Raw genomic sequence first — 22,144 nt, 5'->3', positions numbered from 1 at the left:
AGACATTGACAGGCAGATATAAAAATAAACACAATAAATATGCTATACATCCTATACACTGAATGAAAGCCCTGAATGTGTACTTTTACGAGGAAAAGAGTAAACATTGATCCCATGTACAGTTTGTCATAAATTGGTTACTGGATGCACATTGCGCCCACCAGATATAACTGCAGAGAAGACATGGACCCGAACTCAAGATTCACAAAATAAGGCCTATTGCGACATATAAATACTATATACCGTATGAAACAGAAGACTCTCTGCTTTCATAAGGAAAAAAATTCTACTGTAATAATAAAAAATCACACCCATGTGAAGTGAGCGGTGCAACTCTACTTCTCTACTTATTCACTACAGCTCGCTATATACGGACTGAGACAGAAAGTCATGTAAACCTTTTATTTACAGTTTGGTCTGTAAACTTCTACTGTAATAATACAAATCACACCCCTGTGAAGTGAGCGGTGCAACTGTTCTGTACTTATTCACTACAGCTCGCTATATACGGACTGAGACAGAAAGTCATGTAAACCTTTTATTTACAGTTTGGTCCAAACTGGACCAAACTGTTGCACCGCTCACTTCACAGGGGTGTGATTTTTATTATTACAGTAGAATTGAGTCTTCTGTTTCATACGGTATATAGTATTTATATGTCGCTATAGGCCTTATTTTGTGAATATTGAGGAGTTCACGTCCATGTCTTCTCTGAAGTTATCTGGTGGGCACAAGCTGCATTCAATAACCAATTACTGTCTAACTGTAGATGGGATCAATGTGTACTGTTTTCCTCGTAAAAGTACACATTCAGGGCTTTCATAGGATGTATAGGATATTTATTGGGTTCAATTTTATATCTGCCTGTCAATGTCTCTGACTTTAAACCATCCATAACTCTGCTCGCTGTTCAAGATAACCACTTCCAGGCAAATGCAGGTGTTGCAAAAAGGTCAATATCTCCAGAATGGAACATGGTAAAATCAAAATGTATTATATTTTTTAAATTGAAGTGGACAAGTTCAGCTTTCTTTTGATGTATGCGTGTGATTCTCGCTATAAGAGAACATTTTGCTGTGGGCCCCCGAACAAGGCCTTTGTGCAATGTTAAACGGTAGCAACATCAAAATAGGCCTGGGGAGATTCTGTAGCAATCAAAGTGTTAAATGTACAATTTGCCTCAAACTTGTACTTCAAAGTAGGCTACAGTACTTGGGTAAATGTACTTAGTTATACTTTCCACCACGGACGTTAATACAGAAACATTGGACCCTATAGCCTACAAACCCTCCCGCTCACTCAGATCAGTCAACGCAGAGAAGCTGAAGTTAATACAGAAGCTTGTCGTGTTGTGTTGTGTCGTGTTGTGTGTTGTTGTGACAGAGGACGACCTCGAGCCCAAGACGTGGAAGGTGAAGCTGCTGGCGCGCAGGATAGAGCTGTTGATCGCCACCTGCGTCCTCGCACTGCTCATCCTCATCCTCGGCATCGGACTGGGAGGTGAGCGAGAGTGAGCATGTGGTGGAATAAAAGTATACTCAAATGTTTTACTTGGGGCGCCCGCTGGCCTAGCGGTTCAGGCACATTCCACATATAGGCTCTGGCCTGACAGCGTGTCGCGTGTTCAAGTCCCGTTCATGACGACCTTTGCTGCATGTATCTCCTCTTCTCTCTCTCCCTCTTTCCTGTCTGTCTTCACTCTGTAACTATCAATAAAGGCACAAAAGCCAAAAACAAAATCTTTAAAAAAAAAAGAGTTTTAATAACGTAAAAAGTATCAATACTGCAATGTAGATGTACTCCGTTACAAGTAGAAGTCCTGTATTCAAAATGTACTGAAGTAAAAGTACAGAAGAATATCGGCATCAAAATGCAAGTACTAAAAGTAAAAGTGCCCATTAGCAGAATGTCCCATTCACAAGTTCTAAATGTTTTTTGAAAATAGCCGATCTACAAGTTGCGACGCATTGTGAACTTGGAGATCTGCTATTTTAAAATGGTCAAAATGTATATAGGGCTGAATGTATGTTTTTTTTATCTAAATCTACAAAGTAACTACTAGTAACTAAAGTTTTCAAATAATTGTAGTGGAGTAAAAGTACATTATTTGCCTCTGAGATGTAGTGGAGTAGAAGTGAAAGTACTGTGAAATTGTGAAATTGTCACGGTGTGAGTCAGGTTAAGTGTAGGACCAAAATGCTAGCCTGGTTAATAAACCAGACCGAATCAGCCGTTGGCAAAAAAAAATTGCTACCGCGACAGTGTTGTGTGATATTAGTCTGGCTTATTAGCCAGGCTACCAAAATGCAGGATGAGAGGCAGAGGCAGGGAAAGTCAGTGTAAGAGCCACTTTATGAGTTCATGTCATGATGACCTAGTTTGCTTGATTGAGACTATTCTGTGCAGCAGTGTTTGATTTCATGTTGATTAGTGCAGCAGAGTATTCTTTTTACTGCCTTGCTTAGGTTGGTCAGCTCTTGATTGAATGTTTGTGATTGGTGCTCCTTTTTCTTTGATGTCTAAATTACCCTCCTGTCCTGTTTTAGTTTTGTCAGAAGCTGTGAAGTGAAGTAGAGAGAGCACATGTTTTTCTATCACATGTTATCCCCACCATGTAACCTTACTAAGACATTTTGTACAACCTGTAATTTTTCCTTTACATCAAGTAAAGTGTTACAACTGGTACCACGTGCGTCAGATTATTTGTGCTCACAGCTTTGGAAGGTAATATATTTTGAAAAGTGAACAGAAAATATATGCCTCTATATTAGTAGAAAAACCGCTCTTTGGATCGACTGAAGATTTAAGGACATTGTTGGATTCCAAGATAATTACCAGCCTATTTTTGGATATCGTTTGGAGGAATTCTTCAACACAGCTCAGTGGAACACTCTTTTGGATGAAAAACAACTTCAAAGGTAAAAAAGTTAAAGGAGAAAAGAACAGATTCTCAGCTGTTAAATCCTACAGCCTCTGAGGTTAATTGACCCAAGCTACCCAGTGACTTTATTCATTTCTCTGTGTAAAACAAGTGGCCATTGAGGACTCTGCGTGTTCAGAAATTGTTATGCATGTTGTCTGAAGAGAAGAAGTAAATACTTTTTATTCTTTTGCATAAAATGTACGCACTGTTTTTCTGACATGATGGCTGAAGTTAAAGAGAAATTTGACACTGCAGAAATGGAAGCTAAAAGAAAGAGTAAGCCAACTGAGAAAGCTTTGGAGGATAAACTGCATAGGCTTATTGGAGCTAGGAGAGGAAAATTAGCCCAAATAACCGGTAAAATGAACCAAGTTGAAAGTCTGATGAGTGATACGGCCAATCTGCACACAGTGCAAGGCATTGTGAACTGTGATGTCAATACTCTTGTTTCTGAGTTTGAAGAGCTCACTAGGCAGATAGGAGATCTTCTGCCTGAGGAAGAAAAAGATGCTGATATAAGAAACTGGTTTGAACCTAAGATGCTGAATATAACTCAGTTTAAGGACACAGTTAAGCAATGGATGGATGCTTTGTGTGAGAGCGAGTCAGATCAGGAACATTCGGCACTTGATGAGGAAGAAGAGGAAGTGGAGGATGATATAGCACCTGATGATAGTGCATCACAAGTGACTGTTCATTCAAAGGGTTCAGAACGCACATCTGTCATATCCACTCGGTCATCAGTTCGAGCTGCTAAAGAAGCAAAGCTAGCTGCATTAGTTGAACGTGCCGCAGCTTTAGAGGAGAAACAGAAGCTGGAATTGGAGGTAGCACGTATGAAAGCCCAGCTAGACAAGCTGAACTTGGATGCAGAGATTGCTGAACAAAGAGCTCAAGTGAGAGTACTGAGGGAGTATGAAGGAAGGGATGGCATGAACAGTTATGTCCGCTCACATGTGGCAGGTAGAGATAGATAGATAGATACTTTATTCGTCCTTTCGGAAATTTGTTTTGTGCACAGCAGTCATCAGGATATACATAAAACATATGCAAACAAACAGTACATAGACAATAAAGAAACAATGCCAACAGAAGGCCACCAGAGCACAAGCAAAGGAAGAAAATAAAATGTATGATCGCTCACATGTGTCAAGCAAAGCTCGAATAAAAAAAGAGACAATAAGCCATCCAACCACTAACACAGCTGTAACTAGAAGCAAGGTCACAACCAAGTTACCACAAGTTACAGAGACACAGCATGTGAGGCCAAGGCACACATACACCAATGACAGGCAACAGCTTGATAGAAGCAATGATGGCATTCTTCAAGTAATGGAGAAACAGAATGCAATCACAGAACTACTAGTTAAGCAGCAGTCCAAGGCCCAGCTTCCAGTTAAAGAGATTGCAGTGTTTAAAGGTAATCCACTTGCCTATAGATCGTTTATCAGAGCGTTCAAACAAGCAATTGAACAGAGAACTGATGATGACCAGGACAAGTTATATTACTTGCAACAGTACACTTCAGGAGAACCGCAAGACCTTGTGCGTAGTTGCGAACACATGCCACCGCACAGAGGATTCAAGGAAGCAAAACGACTGCTTGAGAGACATTACGGAGATGAGTTGATGATTGCTAGTGCTTACATTGACAAAGCTCTGAATTGGCCACAAATAAAATCCGAAGATGGAAAAGCACTGAACACATATGCTGTATTCCTGACTGGTTGTCGTAACACAATGGAAGATGTGGCATTCATGGAGGAAATGGATAATCCCACAAATATGAGGATGGTGGTATCCAAATTGCCATACAAAATGAGGGAAAGATGGCGTGATGCAGCATTCCAAGTCATGGAAAGAAGAGGACACAGAGCAAAATTTGCTGATCTTGTCAACTACATTGAGCGTCAAGCTAAAGTAGCAATGGATCCACTCTTTGGAGACCTCCAAGACAGTCGCACATCTACAGCAGCGAAAAGCCATGAAAGGGGAAACCTGACAAAAGTGGAGCAAATAGAAGCAGCTTTGCTACCAATGTGTCTGTGGAACAGAAAAGGCCAGATGCAACAGTTAGGCAAGCCAATCCAACTAAAGCAGCCAACGCCTTCGAGACCCCATGTCTTTTCTGTCAGAAGAATCACACATTAGAATCGTGCAGACAAATTAAAGGGATAGCACACAAAGAACGTGTTGAATTCATAAAGACAAAAGGCCTTTGTTTTGGATGTTTAACACAAGGCCACCTCAGTAAAACTTGCAAGAAGAGGATGGAATGCAAACAGTGCTCAGGTAGACACCCAGACATTCTTCACCAAGAGAAAGAAGCCATTAAAACAAATGTGTCAACAAGAACTAACAGCACTCCGAGCGAAGACATCACAGGCACTCAAAGATCTGTTCCACAAGAAATAGTTGGCTACACCGGGGGCGGAGAGACCAATTGTATGCTATCAATTGTGCCAGTGAAAGTCAAGTCCCTTAGCAGTGGAAGGTCTGTGGACACATACGCTTTTATGGACCCTGGCAGTACAGCGACGTTCTGCACAGAGGAGCTCAGTAAGAAGCTGAACTTAAAAGGGAAGCTGACTCAGATCCTATTGAGCACAATGGGCCAAGATAAACCAGATGGACCGAAGCTGGTTAACAGTTACAAGATTTCTGACCTGGAGGTGTGTGGTTTGGAGGAGAGTACGTGTCTTCAGTTACCTAAAGTCTACACACACGATAGCATCCCGGTTCAGAAAGAAAACATACCCAGTCAACAACACCTGCAAAAATGGCCTTACCTGAATGAAGTATGCCTACCACACATTGATGCAGATGTGGGCCTTCTCATAGGAGCCGACAATCCAAAGGCAATGGAGCCGTGGCACATAATAAATAGTCGAAATGAAGGACCCTATGCTGTTAAGACTGTACTGGGCTGGATGGTGTGTGGACCTGCAAAGAACGAAGACGAACACTCCAAAAATACGACAGCTCACTACAACACCAACCGAATCTCAGTGTTGGAAGTAGAACAGTTATTGGTGCAGCAGTATAACACAGACTTTCCAGAGCATCATTACGATGACAAGGAGGAGATGTCTCAGGAAGACAAAACGTTTATGCTGTCAGTGCAAGAGACCACAGAACATGTGGATGGACATTACTGTGTTGGACTTCCGCTGAGAAACAAAGATGCTAAAATGCCAAACAACCGCTGTGTGGCAGAACATCGAGCTACTAGCTTGAAGAACAAACTGAGAAGGAATGAAGTGTTTCTTGATGACTACAAAGGATTCATGAAAACCATACTCGACAAGGGTTATGCAGTAGAAGTTCCACAAGAACAACTTGATCGTGACGACAACAGAGTCTGGTATGTCGCACACCACGGGGTGTATCACCCGAAGAAAAAGAAGCTGCGTGTGGTCTTTGACTGCACAGCATCCTTCCAGAATGTGTCGCTGAATGGTCAGTTGATGCAAGGACCTGACCTCACCAATACACTCATTGGTGCCTTAATGAAGAACCAATTGCGATGATGGCAGACATTGAGTCAATGTTCTATCAAGTGAGAGTTCCGGAAACGGATGCCGATCTGCTGCGCTTTTTGTGGTGGCCAGAAGGCGACCTAGACGCAAGGATGAAAGAGTATAGGATGACGGTGCATATCTTTGGAGCGACATCATCTCCTAGCGTTGCATCCTACGCATTACGAAGAACAGCAGAGGATAGGCGAGACACTGCAGACACACAAGCTGTGGAAACAGTTCTGCACAACTTCTACGTAGATGATTGTTTAAAATCAGTGGCTACAGAAGAAGGAGCAGTTGTCTTGGTGCAGAACCTTCGTGACTTGTGCGCGCAGGGAGGTTTTAACCTCACGAAATGGGTAAGCAATAGCAGAAAAGTGTTGTCATCCATACCTGCAGAGCACAGAGCCAGCGAGCTAAAAGACTTGGATCTCACTCATGATGCTCTACCCACTGAACGAGCCCTTGGGGTACAGTGGTGCATCGAAGATGATACGTTTACGTACAGTATCAAGCAGAAAGACAAGCCATTGACCAGAAAAGGTATGCTTTCTGTCGTAAACTCCATCTATGACCCTCTTGGCTTACTGGCGCCATTTGTACTTCCTGCCAAGCTTCTCCTGAGGGAACTGTGCAAAGACAAGCTAGAGTGGGATGAAGAAGTCAGCGGTTGGAAAGCTGATCAATGGTGTAAGTGGATTGAAGATCTCGCTAACCTCTCAGACTTCACCATAAGCAGATGTGTTAAACCTGCCGACTTTGGAAACACAGTGGAAGCACGATTGCACCACTTTTCTGATTCAAGTGAAGATGCTTATGGCACAACATCTTACCTTGTCCTGACAAATGAGGAAGGCAGAAGTCATTGTTCTTTGTTGATGGGGAAATCCAGAGTAGCCCCACTTAAACAGATCACTATCCCAAGACTTGAGTTAACCGCAGCTGTTGTGGCAGTGAAAGTGGACAAGATGCTACGAGAAGAAATACAAATCCCACTTCAGCAGTCTACTTTCTGGACTGACAGTACAACAGTTCTCAAGTACATAGACAGTGAGACAGCTCGTTTCAAAACTTTTGTGGCAAACAGGATTGCTCTAATTCGAGAGGCTACCAAACCATCGCAATGGAGGTACGTCAGAACATCACAGAATCCTGCTGATCAGGTCACCAGAGGAATGAACGCCAAGAGCTTCATGGAAAGTGAAACATGGTTGAACGGGCCACAGTTTCTGTTGCAGCCAGAAAGTGAATGGCCACAGAGACCAGACAATGTGACTCAAAATCTGCAAAACGACCCAGAGGTCAAGAACATCACAGTGAATACCGTCACAGCTGAAGAAAAGCCTGACCCTGTCAACAGCTTGCTTCAGTACTACTCAAAATGGGACCGACTCAAAAGAGCAGTAGCTTGGATGTTGAGAGTCAAGGAAATGTTGATCCATCTGAAAGACAAAAGAAAAGAGTTACAAAGCTCAATACTTCAGTTGGAACAGGATCCAGAGAAACAGAAGGTGCTTATCGAACAGCACATGGAAAAGTACAAATCTACCTTGGAAAAGAGAACACTTACCTTGGAACAGTTGATGGATGCAGAAACAGAAATCATCCGATACAGTCAAGGTCAAAGCTTTCCTGAAGAGCTGAAGGCTCTCCGCAGTAATCTGTCAATCAAAGGAAACAGTCCGTTGTACAAGCTGGACCCCACTTTACAAGATGGCATGTTGAGAGTTGGAGGACGGCTGAACAGATCCGCTCTGCCAGAGGAGGCAAAGCATCCAGCGATCATCTCAAAGCACTCCAGAGTTGCCACTCTCATCTTGCAAGATGTTCATGAAAAGATTGGACATTGCGGGCGCAACTACATGTTGTCGCAGCTGAGACAAAGATTTTGGATCCCTCAAGCAAGTTCAGCTATCCGGAGTATGATATCAGAATGCACGGTCTGTAGGAGACTCAGAGGTCGACTTGGAGAACAAAAGATGGCAAATCTGCCTGAAGATCGTCTTCTACCAGATAAGCCACCTTTCACCAATGTAGGCGTCGACTACTTTGGACCCTTTGATGTCAAACGGGGCCGGGGTACCGTCAAAAGATATGGTGTGATATTTACCTGCCTTACCATCAGAGCAGTGCACATTGAAGTAGCGGACAGTCTCGACACCAGTTCCTGCATCAATGCTCTGCGGCGGTTCATAAGCAGAAGAGGTCAGCATCATGCGCTCCGACAATGGCACAAATTTTGTTGGCGCTGAAAAAGAATTGCGAGAGGCCATTGGAAACCTGAACCAAACACAGATTGAAAAGGCTATGCAGAAGAAGGGCATCAAATGGATTTTCAATAGTCCAGCTGCTTCCCACCAAGGAGGAGTTTGGGAGCGACAAATCCGTACTATACGAAGGATCCTCAGTGCCCTGGTGAAGGAACAGACCCTCACCGACGACAGTCTTCAAACACTCATGTGTGAGGCTGAAAGCATAATTAATAGCCGACCTATCACAAGCCCATCAGATGATCCGCACGATATTGAGGCTTTGACACCCAACCATTTGCTGCTGTTGAAAGGACAGCCCAGCATGCCACCAGGAACCTTCACCAAGGATGATGTGTATGCAAGAAGACGGTGGAGGCAAGTGCAATATCTTGCAGATTTATTCTGGAAGAGATGGACTCATGAATACCTGCCTCTTCTCCAGGAGAGGCAGAAGTGGACAAAGCTGAAAAGAAACTTCATGACTGGAGATGTAGTGCTTGTGGTTGACAATTCAGCCCCACGAAACACTTGGACAATGGGAAGAATTATCCAAACCATACCTGACTCCAGCGGAACGGTGCGCAGAGTGAAGCTGCAAACGAAAACCAGCACTCTGGAGAGGCCGATACAGAAACTGTGCTTGCTGCAAGAAGCAGTGTGAACTCAAGAGGACCACAGGATGAAGACAAATCCACAGTCCTTGTGAAGACAAAGTCAAATGAGTGTTAGAATTAGAATTGTTTATTGCATGCTTAATAGACTAGTATTTTTTGTGAATTTGATAATTGCTTAATTGTATTGCGTAACCAATTAGGGGCCGGATATGTAAGAGCCACTTTATGAGTTCATGTCATGATGACCTAGTTTGCTTGATTGAGCCTATTCTGTGCAGCAGTGTTTGATTTCATGTTGATTAGTGCAGCAGAGTATTCTTTTTACTGCCTTGCTTAGGTTGGTCAGCTCTTGATTGAATGTTTGTGATTGGTGCTCCTTTTTCTTTGATGTCTAAATTACCCTCCTGTCCTGTTTTAGTTTTGTCAGAAGCTGTGAAGTGAAGTAGAGAGAGCACATGTTTTTCTATCACATGTTATCCCCACCATGTAACCTTACTAAGACATTTTGTACAACCTGTAATTTTTCCTTTACATCAAGTAAAGTGTTACAACTGGTACCACGTGCGTCAGATTATTTGTGCTCACAGCTTTGGAAGGTAATATATTTTGAAAAGTGAACAGAAAATATACGCCTATAGTCAGGTTCAGTGGTTTATTGCAAAACAAATAGGAGCAGGCAAAATCTAAATCCAGGTACAGGCAAGGTCAAAAACGGTAGAGGCAGTAGAATACTAGGCACACAAGGAACACAGGGAAAACTATACTGGGAAAACTAGGGGCTTGAAACACAACGCTTGAAATACAAATACTCACAGGCAACATATAAACAACGAACCAGCAAGGAACTGAAAAAACAGGGGAATATAAATAGACATGGACTAACTGGACAAAGGTGAATACAACAGACAAATCAACACAGGGATTGGCTGGGAGACTAACAAGACACAGGTGGAGAAGACTACACTAAACACAGGGTTAGACAAGGCAGGTAAACATGGGCAACACAGGAAACCAAAAGACACTGGATACTACAAAATAAAACTTAAAATTACACAAAAGTAAAACCCAAAACAAGGAACATAGGGAAACACATCAGGGTGACAGAACAGGTCACGGATCGTGACAGAAATTGGAAATACTCAAGTAATACCTCACTAAGTAAATGTACTTAGTTTGTAGTATTGGTATCAAAATGTATGAAGTACCAAACGTAAAGTACTACTCTTTATGAAGAATTTCTCATTTCAAGTTTTCAAGTGTATACAAATCTTTTGAAAATAGCAGATCTACAAGCTCACAATGTGTCGCTATGAGACGCATTGTGATCTTGGAGATCAGCCAAAATGTATGTAGGGCTGAAGTGGGTAATGTATGTTTTGTAATAATAATCCAAATCTACAAAATAACTACCGTAGTAACTAAAGCTGTCAGATAAATGTAGTGGATTACAATATTAGGACATGAGATGTAGTGTAGAAGTGAAACTATTGGAAATTGGAATTACTCAAGTAAAGTACAAATACCTCAACATTTTACTTAAATACAGTACTAAAGGGGGAAACCACCCATTTTCAACATTTTACTATGTCATTAATATACCTTAGAGCTGTTGTGTGGAAATAATAAAAAAGTCCCCCCATTCTGTGTTTCCCAGAACTGTAATTATGAAAAAAATCATTAACATGGTGAAACGCATCTTGATGATGTCATCAAGATGTGTTTCACCATGTTAATGATTTTTTTCAGACCTCTAGTTCTAGGAAACACAGAATGGGGGGGACTTTTTTATTATTTCCACACAACAGCTCTAAGGTATATTAATGACATAGTAAAATGTTGAAATTGAGTGGAATGCCCCAATGTACGTAGTTGCTTTCCACCACTGTTAATTCATAATGTACTTTTAACCCCTTCCTAGAAATGTAGTGGGGGTACAATATTACAATACAATATTTCTTCATCTTTAAAATGTAGGTGAGTGAAAGTTCAAATATTATACAAATATTCTAGTAAAGTACAAAAACACTTAAGTACAGCACTCAAAATGCACTTGTTACCGTCCACCACTGGAAATAAGGGAGTCTTTGTGGGTAGCTTGCGTCACACCGCTTCGGCCCCATACATATTTGATGGAAAACCTATCCCGTTTTACAATTTGTGTGGCCTGGGTTCATGGTGCAACGGGTGCTACTGCGTGGTGGGGATTCCTGGAAGCGGTGACTGTGCTGAACGAGGTGGCAGGGCAAACGGTGTTCGAGACGTGTTTTCTTTTACAATCGATTAAGCGGATCAGAGTTTACATGGGGGATAAAATGGTTAGCGCCCGGCTGGGCAGTGGCAATTGACACATTGTGAGCTTGTAGATCGGCTATTTTCAAATGGCCGAAATGTGTATAGGGCTGAAGTGGTTAATGTATGTTTTGTAATAATAATCAAAATCTACACAGTAACTAAAGTTTTAAGATAAATGTAGTGAAGTAGAAGTACAATATTTGGATCCCAGATGTAGTGGAGTAGGCCTAGAAGTAACAGTATTGGAATTTGGAAATATTCAGTAAAGTACAAATGCATCAAAATTATAATTAAGTACAGTACTTAAGTAAATGTATTTTCCACCACTGCCACTGGGACACAATATAAACAAACCTACAAAAGTTACACTCTAGGAAAGAATTCGCTCAAGTCTTACCGTTGTACAGAACATAAGACCATTAAACAGCAACAATGGTTCTGCTGTATATTGAACCTTTTTAGGGCCCATATGACGGAGTAGAAGAGATTTTTGAGTGGTACTATAGCCACTCCAATGAACAGCTATGTGTGTCTGTCCCTATGTTACTGTATGTCTGTCCCTGTTTATGTCCACTTGAGTACTGAAGTAACGCACAGTCACCTAAGGTGTCACTGTTGAGTAGCCTAACACACACACACACACACACACACACACACACACACACCACTCAGTTCAGACGGGTCTCATTGTTTTATTTCACACAAAAATCACATGCCCTATTTAGTAATTAAGTATAGGTGGTGAACCCGTGTGTGTGTGTGTGTGTGTGTGTGTGTGTGTGTGTGTGTGTGTGTGTGTGTGTCAGTGGGACTGAGCTGTATGGGGAAGTTCCGCTGTGGAACATCTTCTCGTTGTATCAGCAGCTCAGCGCAGTGTGACGGAACGGAAGACTGTGAATTCGGCGACGATGAACTCAACTGTGGTGAGACTCCAACACACACAGGCAGCCTTTTTCACCAAGGTTGAACCGGTTCTGTTCTTAGTCCATGAACCAAAGCCCCAAAATGGGCTCTATGCACACAGAATACTTCCTACTTCCGGGCCGCTTCCCTGCTTCCTTCACAAGTTTGGAACCCACTCAAGAACAGCCCCATCAAGTCAGCAAATATAACACTTCCCGTTTACTACCTGGTTGCGAGCAGCGTGATCTAGTATGAGAGTGACGACACTAGCGTTGACTCCCATTGTAATAATGGAATGCGGAAGTGCTCATTCTATCTCAGTGGGATAGTTACAATGTTTGGAACTATAGCCCATCGCACACCGCTTCTACGGCTCTGGTTGTCTGGATGCGAGCTAGCAAATATAAGGACTTCAGAATATTTTTGCAGATGGGATTTTCAGATGTCTGTCTGTCTGTCTGTCCATGCAGTGCGCCTGAGTGGGAGGAGCTCGGTGTTGCAGGTTCTGAGTGGAGGTGTGTGGAGCACAGTGTGTTCTGAGGACTGGAACAACAAACTGGGCTATTCAGCCTGCAAACAGCTAGGCTACTCCAGGTACACACACTCAAGCTCTTGATCACTCACAACTCTCTTTGAATACAAAACTGTGGTTTTTGTTTTATTTTCTTTATCTCTTCATCTGTTTTAATGATTTGTTCAGAATTAACAAGTAGGATGTAGCAACATGCTGCGAGCGGCAGGAGTCTCTTCCTGGTTTTTAGACACCTGGTGGATGGAAATTAAGCTCCACCCACGCGGCAACTTGCCGCGTGGACAAAGCGTTTCCGGTTTTGTGGCCGACGCGCCAGTAAATTTAGAATTCCAGACTTTTACTTGTAATAGTGTTTCTACATTGTAGCATTTTACTTAAGTAAAACATGTCAATACTTTTTTCCACCACTGACGAGCAGAAAACCACTCTTCATATTGATGGCACTTGCTGCCAAATGCACCTAATCCACATCCTGTGTGAACAGCTAGTTCATCTATCTATTGTTGTCTACTATGAAATCCTGCATCTCGCGTCCGTCACACCTTCGTATTTACTATGTGACATCATCAGGGATCTCCATATATGGGTGTCACAACCCTGTCTCAGGCGGGGTAATATGAACACCAGGAATGGCGAGGCAACGCAGTTGGGCAGAGTTTTAACAGTAGTTTTATTTTCCAAAGTGCATAAGAAGTGGCAAAAATACAGAGGAGACCAAATGTCTGAAAATAGAAAATAAAGGTATATTCAAAATCAAGTACTTTATATTATATACAATAATGCAAATCAAAATCATTTTAAATAAACCATTATTATATAATATAAGTATTTATAAATCAGGCCTTTCTAATGTAAAGCAAAACATTATATATATATATATATATATATATATATATATATATATATATATAACATACTACATAATATATATATTATAATATATATAGACATCATAATAAATCAACAGATCTAGATCCTTTCAACCATGGTAACAAATAATAAACAAAACATCACCTCCTCAGAGAGACCGTTCTCCTCAGCATCAGACAGCAGGCCAGACTGACTGGCACTGCCATCTCCCAGAGCTATATACCCCCCTGGCTCCTCCCACAACACAGGACCAAATTAAAAGGGGTTAACATGATCCACAACATGTTATAGTATAGGTCAAAAGGCAGTTATATACACATTCATATTTCAATGAGCTTGTAGCTCTTCTATTTCTCAAAGTCCTTAGTTCTCCCAAGTCCTCTTCCAACGTCATTTTAGACGCCAATGTCCCTCGGCGACAAGCAATCCTCCCTACCTCTAGACAGGAGTTGGTTTGGCCCAACTTGGCCCATTAGTGCTGTGCTGTCCCCTATTTAAAGTGACAGGACACCTTAGTGACTGTTTGAGAAACTGTGGTGAGAGCTGTTTGTGATCTGTTTGCTTGTAGTTTTGTTTGTCCATACCCTACCTAAACAGTGCGCGCTACTGAAAGGCATGTAAAAGCAAACAGACAGTGACAGGGTGGGGTCACACTGTCACAATGGGCATATATGTAGTCGCGATCCCCCACAGAGCCGACTAGTGCCTTGGCAATGCATCACCAGACCTAGCGTTGTCACGATTCTGCAACTTCTCCGTAACCTCCTTGAGCATCTCAGAAGGGGACTCGTGCTTCGTGCAGTACTTGGTCATGTGCTGGATCATGGCATGGCGGCTTGTGACCGGCTTGATGTCCATGTTGGCGCACATGTTGGTAGTTATTCATCAGCGGATCATTGCAGGGAGGTAGACAACATCACCAGGGGCCCTTCCCCATTTATGGGAATGTCGATATATGGCCATATTATGACAGTCTCATGATAACCAGTGTGGTTGCCGCAACGCGAGTCACACTTTCAAATGAACCAAGTTTGTACAACACATGGATCTCCATATGTGGAGCTGACTATCATCACCTGGATCTCCATATGAAGATCACGACACTGTCCTGATCAAACCCTGGATAGCCATACATGGTTTGACATACTAGATCTGCATATATGGAGGCGGACAGCAACTCTACATCTGACCTCACTGACACCACATTAATAGTTTAACTCCTGCTTCTCAACTGTGCTGTATTAGGAAGATCTGTTGTTTCAGCGCAACCTCGCCCTAATATTGCCGTTATTGAGGTTATTATCATCACTACTACTTTTAGGAACATGACCATTTCAGTATAATTAGGCCTATTTCCCTGTGTGTGTGTGTGTGTGTGTGTGTGTGTGTGTGTGTGTGTGTGTGTGTGTGTGTGTGTGTGTGTGTGTGTGTGTGTGTGTGTGTGTGTGTGTGCGTGCGTGCGTGCGTGCGTGCGTGCGTGCGTGCGTGCGTGCGTGCGTGCGTGCGTGCGTGCATGCGTGTGTCAGTTACGTAGAGTCGCGCTCCCTCTCTCTGTCCACAGTAGAACAGGACTTCCAGAGCAACCTGGTATCAATCACCCTGAGCCAGCATGGCAGTCAGATCATTAAGATCCACAACGCCACCAACCTCAGGTAACGTCACATCACACTCATCATCTCAACATTCATTCTTTATTGTCTTCCATAGAGGAAAACAGCTTTCACAGTCTGTACAAAAATAAACCAATTTCTACTGACCCGACGTCCCTATTCTGGGGGTATTTTCAAAGAAATTCAAATAATTTGAGAAGTAGCAGAACTAGCCGACCTGCAAAGACATGTGAGCTTTATTTTGTTTCTATTTTCTTGCCATATGTCCAGACTATAAAGGCTGTGTTTGCTGAGGGTGAAAATCTCCTCCCAAAGCAGGAATACTTGACTGCATTGATTAAAGCTCTCAGTTGCCATGACTGATTTCATGTAATTTTTCATGTTTAAGAGTAGGCTAAAGAATAGAATGGGTGAAACTAGTAACAGAAAACATTCTCTATTGCTTCAATTATAAAATGATGTTTGGAAGCATCTTCCATAAAACTATTGGTCTCGGATGTTTCATAAAAGCAAATATATTGGGATAATAAATAGTAAAATACCATCTTCTACCAAAGATAGAAGTTACAACTACAAGCACCATGTACTGTAAGTACTGGCTTCATAAATATGTACAAAGTAATGAGCTAAAATGTGAATCCAGAAAACCCATGCTGGTAAACGAGACCAGCACAATTAACGACACCTTGCTGGTGTACATGGTCTATGCTGGTCTATGAACTTTAGCTGATTGACCAGCATGTTGAAGATGGTCCACCAGCTAATTATGCTGTACTACTAGCATGAGTTTACTGGTGAAGCTGGTTTATGCTGTACTACTAGCATGAATTTACTGGTAAAGCTGGTTTATGCTGTACTACTAGCATGAGTTTACTGGTAAAGCCATGGTTTATGCTGTACTACTAGCATGAGTCCAGCATCATTAGCTGGTGGACCAGCTTCACCATGCTGGTCGACTACCAGCTAAACCATCATAGCCCAGCATGGAAATTATGCTGTTTTTTTCTAGCAGGGCCTGAACTTCTAGTAAATAAAAAATGTCATGAATGGAAAATGGAAGCACCAGTATGCGGCATTTTGCCCAAGGTCTATGTGATGCCCCCTAAGCCAAGTACCTATAGGACAGTATACTGTATTTCTCAAATGTTTTTTGTTTTGTTTTTTGTTATGCTGCTGTATCACTGTTGTTAACCGAACTGCTCACTTCTCCATGTAGCCTGATTTCATGCTTTGTTGTGTGCTGGTGTTGTGTACCTACAAGCTTATCTACAAGCTCCCAACGGGTTGTGTGATGCGTTGTGATCTTATTTTCACTCTTGCATGACTTAAGGATAAATGAAGCATCTCTCTCCTCAGTAAAACACAGTGCAGCTCTGGGATGGTGACTACACTAAAATGTTTGGGTAAGTTAATGAGTTAGTTTTATGTTATATTTTATATTTTATTTATTTTATTTTTTATTTTATTTTATTTTTGCCTTATGTTGATAAGATTTTAATAATAAAATCATGTGGATCTCGGGGTCCACGTGGCCCAGGTGTGGCTCCAATGTGGATGTCAGACTTCTTGTGGACAGCCTGTGAAAAAGGGCCTGGAAGGTTCATCATTCGGCAAAGGCTGAGCAGTGGGCACTATTATTTAAATTCAACTTTATGGATAGGTTTATTAATAGGGCAAGGATGAAAATGTAAAGGAGGCGTTGAAGTGGGCACGGCCTTTCACAGAAGGCTCTATATTCTGCACTGATACATGTACAGTAGCACCACAAAAGCAATTCATACAATGGTTCATTGGACTTGAAGCCTACAACTTGCCAGTCGACTGCCTGGGCCTCACCCACGTCATCAATGATTGCTAATCTACACTATTCACATACTATATCATTAATGCATACAGTGTTTTGTGGAAAAGCTGCATCCTTGCATCCATTTTGTTTCCATTTTTGTTCCATTTCTTTCTTTCTTTATCATAAACATCATCATTATCATCATAATCCTCGTCTATTCCCTCAGATTGTGGCTCAAGGCCCATTTTCACTACCCGCATTGTTGGAGGCAACATCTCCCTACCGGGCCAGTTTCCCTGGCAGGTCAGTCTCCATTTTAAGAACGAGCATATTTGTGGCGGATCCATCGTCGACTCGCGCTGGATCGTCACTGCTGCACACTGTGTGTTTGGGTAAGTGTACCAGACACAAACCCACTGACTGTCCTGCTATGAAGCCTTTATCTCCATAGTGCAAGCTGATACCAGTGTTCATCACCACTTGGAAATGCTTCTGAACTAGTGTTGATTTCGTCGACTAAATAACTAAATAATAAGAACTAAGCTATAGCCCATCAATGCATCGCGATGCTACGCATTGTGAGCTTGTAGATCGGCTATTTTCAAAAGATTTTTATACATTTGAAAACTTGAAATGAGACATTCTGCATAATGAGTACTTTTGGTACTTTAGGTACATTTTCATGCCAATACTTTTGTTCAATTTACTTTTACTCAAGTACATTTTGAATTCTGCACTTTTACTTAATACTAACGGAGTAGTTCTACATTGCAGTATTGATACTTTTACTTACATTTGAGTACTTTTTCCACCACTGGAGATGCTGTATGTCACTCACTGCATGTATTGCCATGGCCTCTCTTCAGGTTCGCCTATCCCACTCTGTGGGCAGTGCACGCAGGTATAACAGATCAGCCGGTGAACGGTGCCCTGTCCCTGGCCGTAGAGAAAATAATCTACCACGGCCAGTACAGACCCAACAGAGTCGACTATGACATTGCACTGATGAGACTGGCCGAGCCACTCGATTTCAACGGTACGGGTCTTCTAACCTTTACTTCCCTAGTAAAGTTAATCAAGGCACACGTTTTTTTGTTTTGTTTTTTGGAATAGGACCCCTCTCTCATCCACCTGATGTCCCCGGCCCATGGCCAAAGTCCACTCAACCCCTCTACTGTCGTGGTGTTGCCTTTTCAATGCTTCACTTCCATTTCACTTTTGTGTTCTTTCTAATTTTCTGGTTTGCTGACTCTGTCCATTTTTGCGTTTTAGTTGTGAGATATATTGCTCTCTCTCGCACGCGCGATCATGCATGCACGCACGCACACACACACACAAACACATACATGCACACTCACTATCTGTCTCCCTTATACTCTAGGAACGATGTGTCTCTCAGGTTTCTGGGTCTCCTACAGAGAAGTGTCATTATGAGTATCAGCTGTCTGAGGGTCAAGCGTGATATCTCTCTCCCACTCACTCACTCACTCACTCACTCACTCACTCACTCACTCACACACACACACACACACACACACACACACACACACACACACACACACACACACACACACACCATTCTCCATTCTAGTTTGGTACAGCTGGCGGAAGCTCTAGAAAGCTTCCAAAGGTCATGGACATGTATGCCATTTTCATTTTGGGTTAAACACCTGCTTTAAAATGGAGCTGATAATCAATGTGATAATCACCAGGTTGTTGTGTATTGTATATGCCAGGCACTCTGATGCTACTGGGGAAACGTGGTTCACGTGGTCGTGTTTTCGCAGGCCTTATAGAGCCGATCTGTCTGCCTAACTTTGGAGAGGAGTTTACGGAGGGGACATTCTGCTGGATCTCAGGCTGGGGCGCGACAGAGGATGAAGGTGAGGTGGATATCTAAGCAGTATCATCATATTATAGCATAATATATATTCATATTTTCTTAACCACTTTTGTAGAGCTACTACTTTCACTATTTTTGCCATTTTCCTAAATATATTTGAAGTATTTTGTGGGGTTTGGGGAATAATTTAATGTTAATGTAGTTAACATATATTTTTAATTAAATTGTAAAATTGTGATATTATCAAATATAAATAACAAACATATCAGACAGTCTACATTTCCCAAAAGGAAACGCATGTATTCAGTCCAGGGGTCATCAATATTTCCGTATATGGGCAAATGTGTCAAACTGGCAATACATGGTCTTGCCCGTGGCAAATTTTAGATTTCCTTTTTCACTCCATTATAATGTTCTTATTTTGATCATAAGACCCAATTACTGATTGTCAAGTCTCCAGGTTTTCTTCAGAGTATGTATGAGTATGCCACTTATTTACTACGATACTATGGCATATAAGGAGTCCAATTCTCAAATGATTTCTTTACAAGGACCCCCTTAACTCTCAGAGTTAATTTACAGACCTAATATGGTCATTCTTTATGTTTCTGGTAATATTATTGTCTACTCATTATGTCCGTGGCAAAACATTTTGACGAAAATGTTCACCACAAGCCAGCGCAGCGATGGCCAATTCAGTCTGACCAGAAGCCGGGATAAGCCTCAATGACCAGAGAGGGCGATATGAAAAACAGACGGATGGATTTCACCCCATCCCGCAAAGCACATTTAAACCTGTGCTTCCACTTAAGAGTGTTGGGAATGAATTCCAAGCTGTGGCTGTGTTCTTCTCCAGGTCAGTCCAGTGTGTCACTGCTATCGGCTCGCGTGCCTCTCATCTCCACTGAGGCCTGCAACCAGCGAGGGGTTTACCAAGGCCGCATCTCCTCCTGGATGATCTGTGCTGGATTTCTGGAGGGAGGAACAGACTCCTGTCAGGTATGCTCTAATCTCTCAAGAACAGATTCCGAGCTGCGCTACTGAATCTGTCAGAAGGGCCATTCAGAACGTGTATACATTGTTGATAGTGGGAATGAAAACATAGGCGCACCACAGGAAGTGGAGGGCTGAAGGCGGACCAAAAGGGCCAACATCCTGTTATCCACATTCTATGTGATTCAAATGATTCAAATGATTCCCGAGCCCGGTAAGGCTGCAGCTCACCGCTCCTTGGCTGCGGCTCACTGCTCCAAGAGATGGGTCAAATGCGGAGAGCAAATTTCACTGCAGTAACGTGTGTGACAAATCGTATGACTTTGACTTTGACTTTGACTATTGAGGCCTGCCCCCAGAGGCAAATTCAAAGGAAACAAACAGCAGAGGGCGCTTTTTTCCCTTTTTTGCCGATGGGTTCCCAGATTGGGTATGCTCATACGTATTTCTATTATACTGATGCAATGGGCTATATGCACACATGCCATTTTGGAAAGAACTTGGGCCATTTCCCTACTGCCTCTTCCGATGATACTAATGAAGGCTCTGTTCCATTGTGGTCAAACAGAGTCAGCGTGCTTCTATTGTGCATGTTGGCTCACTGGAAACACTCTGCTACACCAGTGGGTCTCAAAGTGTGCTTGAGTGGGTTCCGAACAGAGCCTTAATTAGTATTATCGGTAACACCGGTAGCAGCCCGGAATTAGGAAGTGCTATTCTGTGTGCATATAGCCCATTAAAGTGGGTAGAAGTGATCTTTGTACCACATGCCGGTCTCCGTGTCTGGGGCTATTCTCACAACCTGCCGGACCAATCAGTGCCAAATATCCGATCTACAAGCTCATAATTATCTGCTATTTTCTAAAGGTTTTTATACAAAAACTTGAAACAGGACATTCTGCATAATTAGTACTTTAAGTACATTTTGATGTCAATACTTTTGTACTTAGTAAAGTAAGTAAGTAAAACATTTGAGTACTTTTTGCACCACAGATGGTAACATGTTACCAGCCCTCGTGACAGGCATGATGTGACAGGTTCTGACATCCCTGTCACAGAGTGCTATGAGAGGGGCATGATGGCTACGGGGCCTGACATCCCTGTGACAGGGCCTGTCACGGTCAGTATCAATACAACATGAACACAAAATGTGTGAAGTCGAATGATACATCTTCAAAGTGGTACAGCATTACTTGTGCCCACTTGGTCATGCAGTATCATGGTCCTTGTGTCAGTATCGTGGTTAGGTTTAGTGCTCCTGGGGGGGTTAGGGTTAGAGCACCCCTCAGCAACCCCCGTTTAAAGAAAATTGTAGGCTACTGTTTGTTTTCTATATGCCCATGTGCTTGTATTTCTCCCATTCTTCAGGGGGACAGTGGAGGCCCCCTGGCATGTATGGACTCATCACTGTGGAAACTGGTAGGAGCAACCAGCTGGGGTATAGGCTGTGCTGACAGAAACAAACCGGGGGTCTATACCCGTATCACCTCGGCACTCAACTGGATACATCAACAAATGGAGGTTAGTGAGGGATATTAGGTAATAGGTCCACAAAAGTAGCACTTAACTTGATACATTTCTCTTCACTGCCACCCAGTGGATATAGACTGGAACTACCTAAAAGCTTGTCACCAACAGTCTCTGAATTTATTTATTTAGTTGTAAAGATTTTGCGCACAGTAGGTTTTATCTCATCTAGTGTGAGTGTTGGACAGTTTTGCGTTATTTTGGTGCAAAACTCTTCAATGTGTATATATTCACAGTAAATGGCTACACACACAATTTGAAGCTAGTGGGCAGTCTGTCTTCTACAAGCATTAATACCTGATACGTTGGTACCTAATGCCTCTTTTAAAGTTGTCAATTTCTTTATCTTTCAGAGAGAAGAGGCCAGACAAATATATGCATTCTGATTTTATACAACATTATGTTGTATTGTAAATGTGTAATCTACATTTTATTGTAAATTATGTGTAATAAGTGTCTAATAATTCCTGGCAGTGGT

The sequence above is a fragment of the Electrona antarctica genome (assembly GCF_951216825.1).
Source record: "Electrona antarctica genome assembly, chromosome: 13".
NCBI lineage: Eukaryota > Metazoa > Chordata > Actinopteri > Myctophiformes > Myctophidae > Electrona > Electrona antarctica.
The sequence above is the reverse complement of the archived record's forward strand: the minus strand, read 5'-3'. Positions refer to the sequence as shown.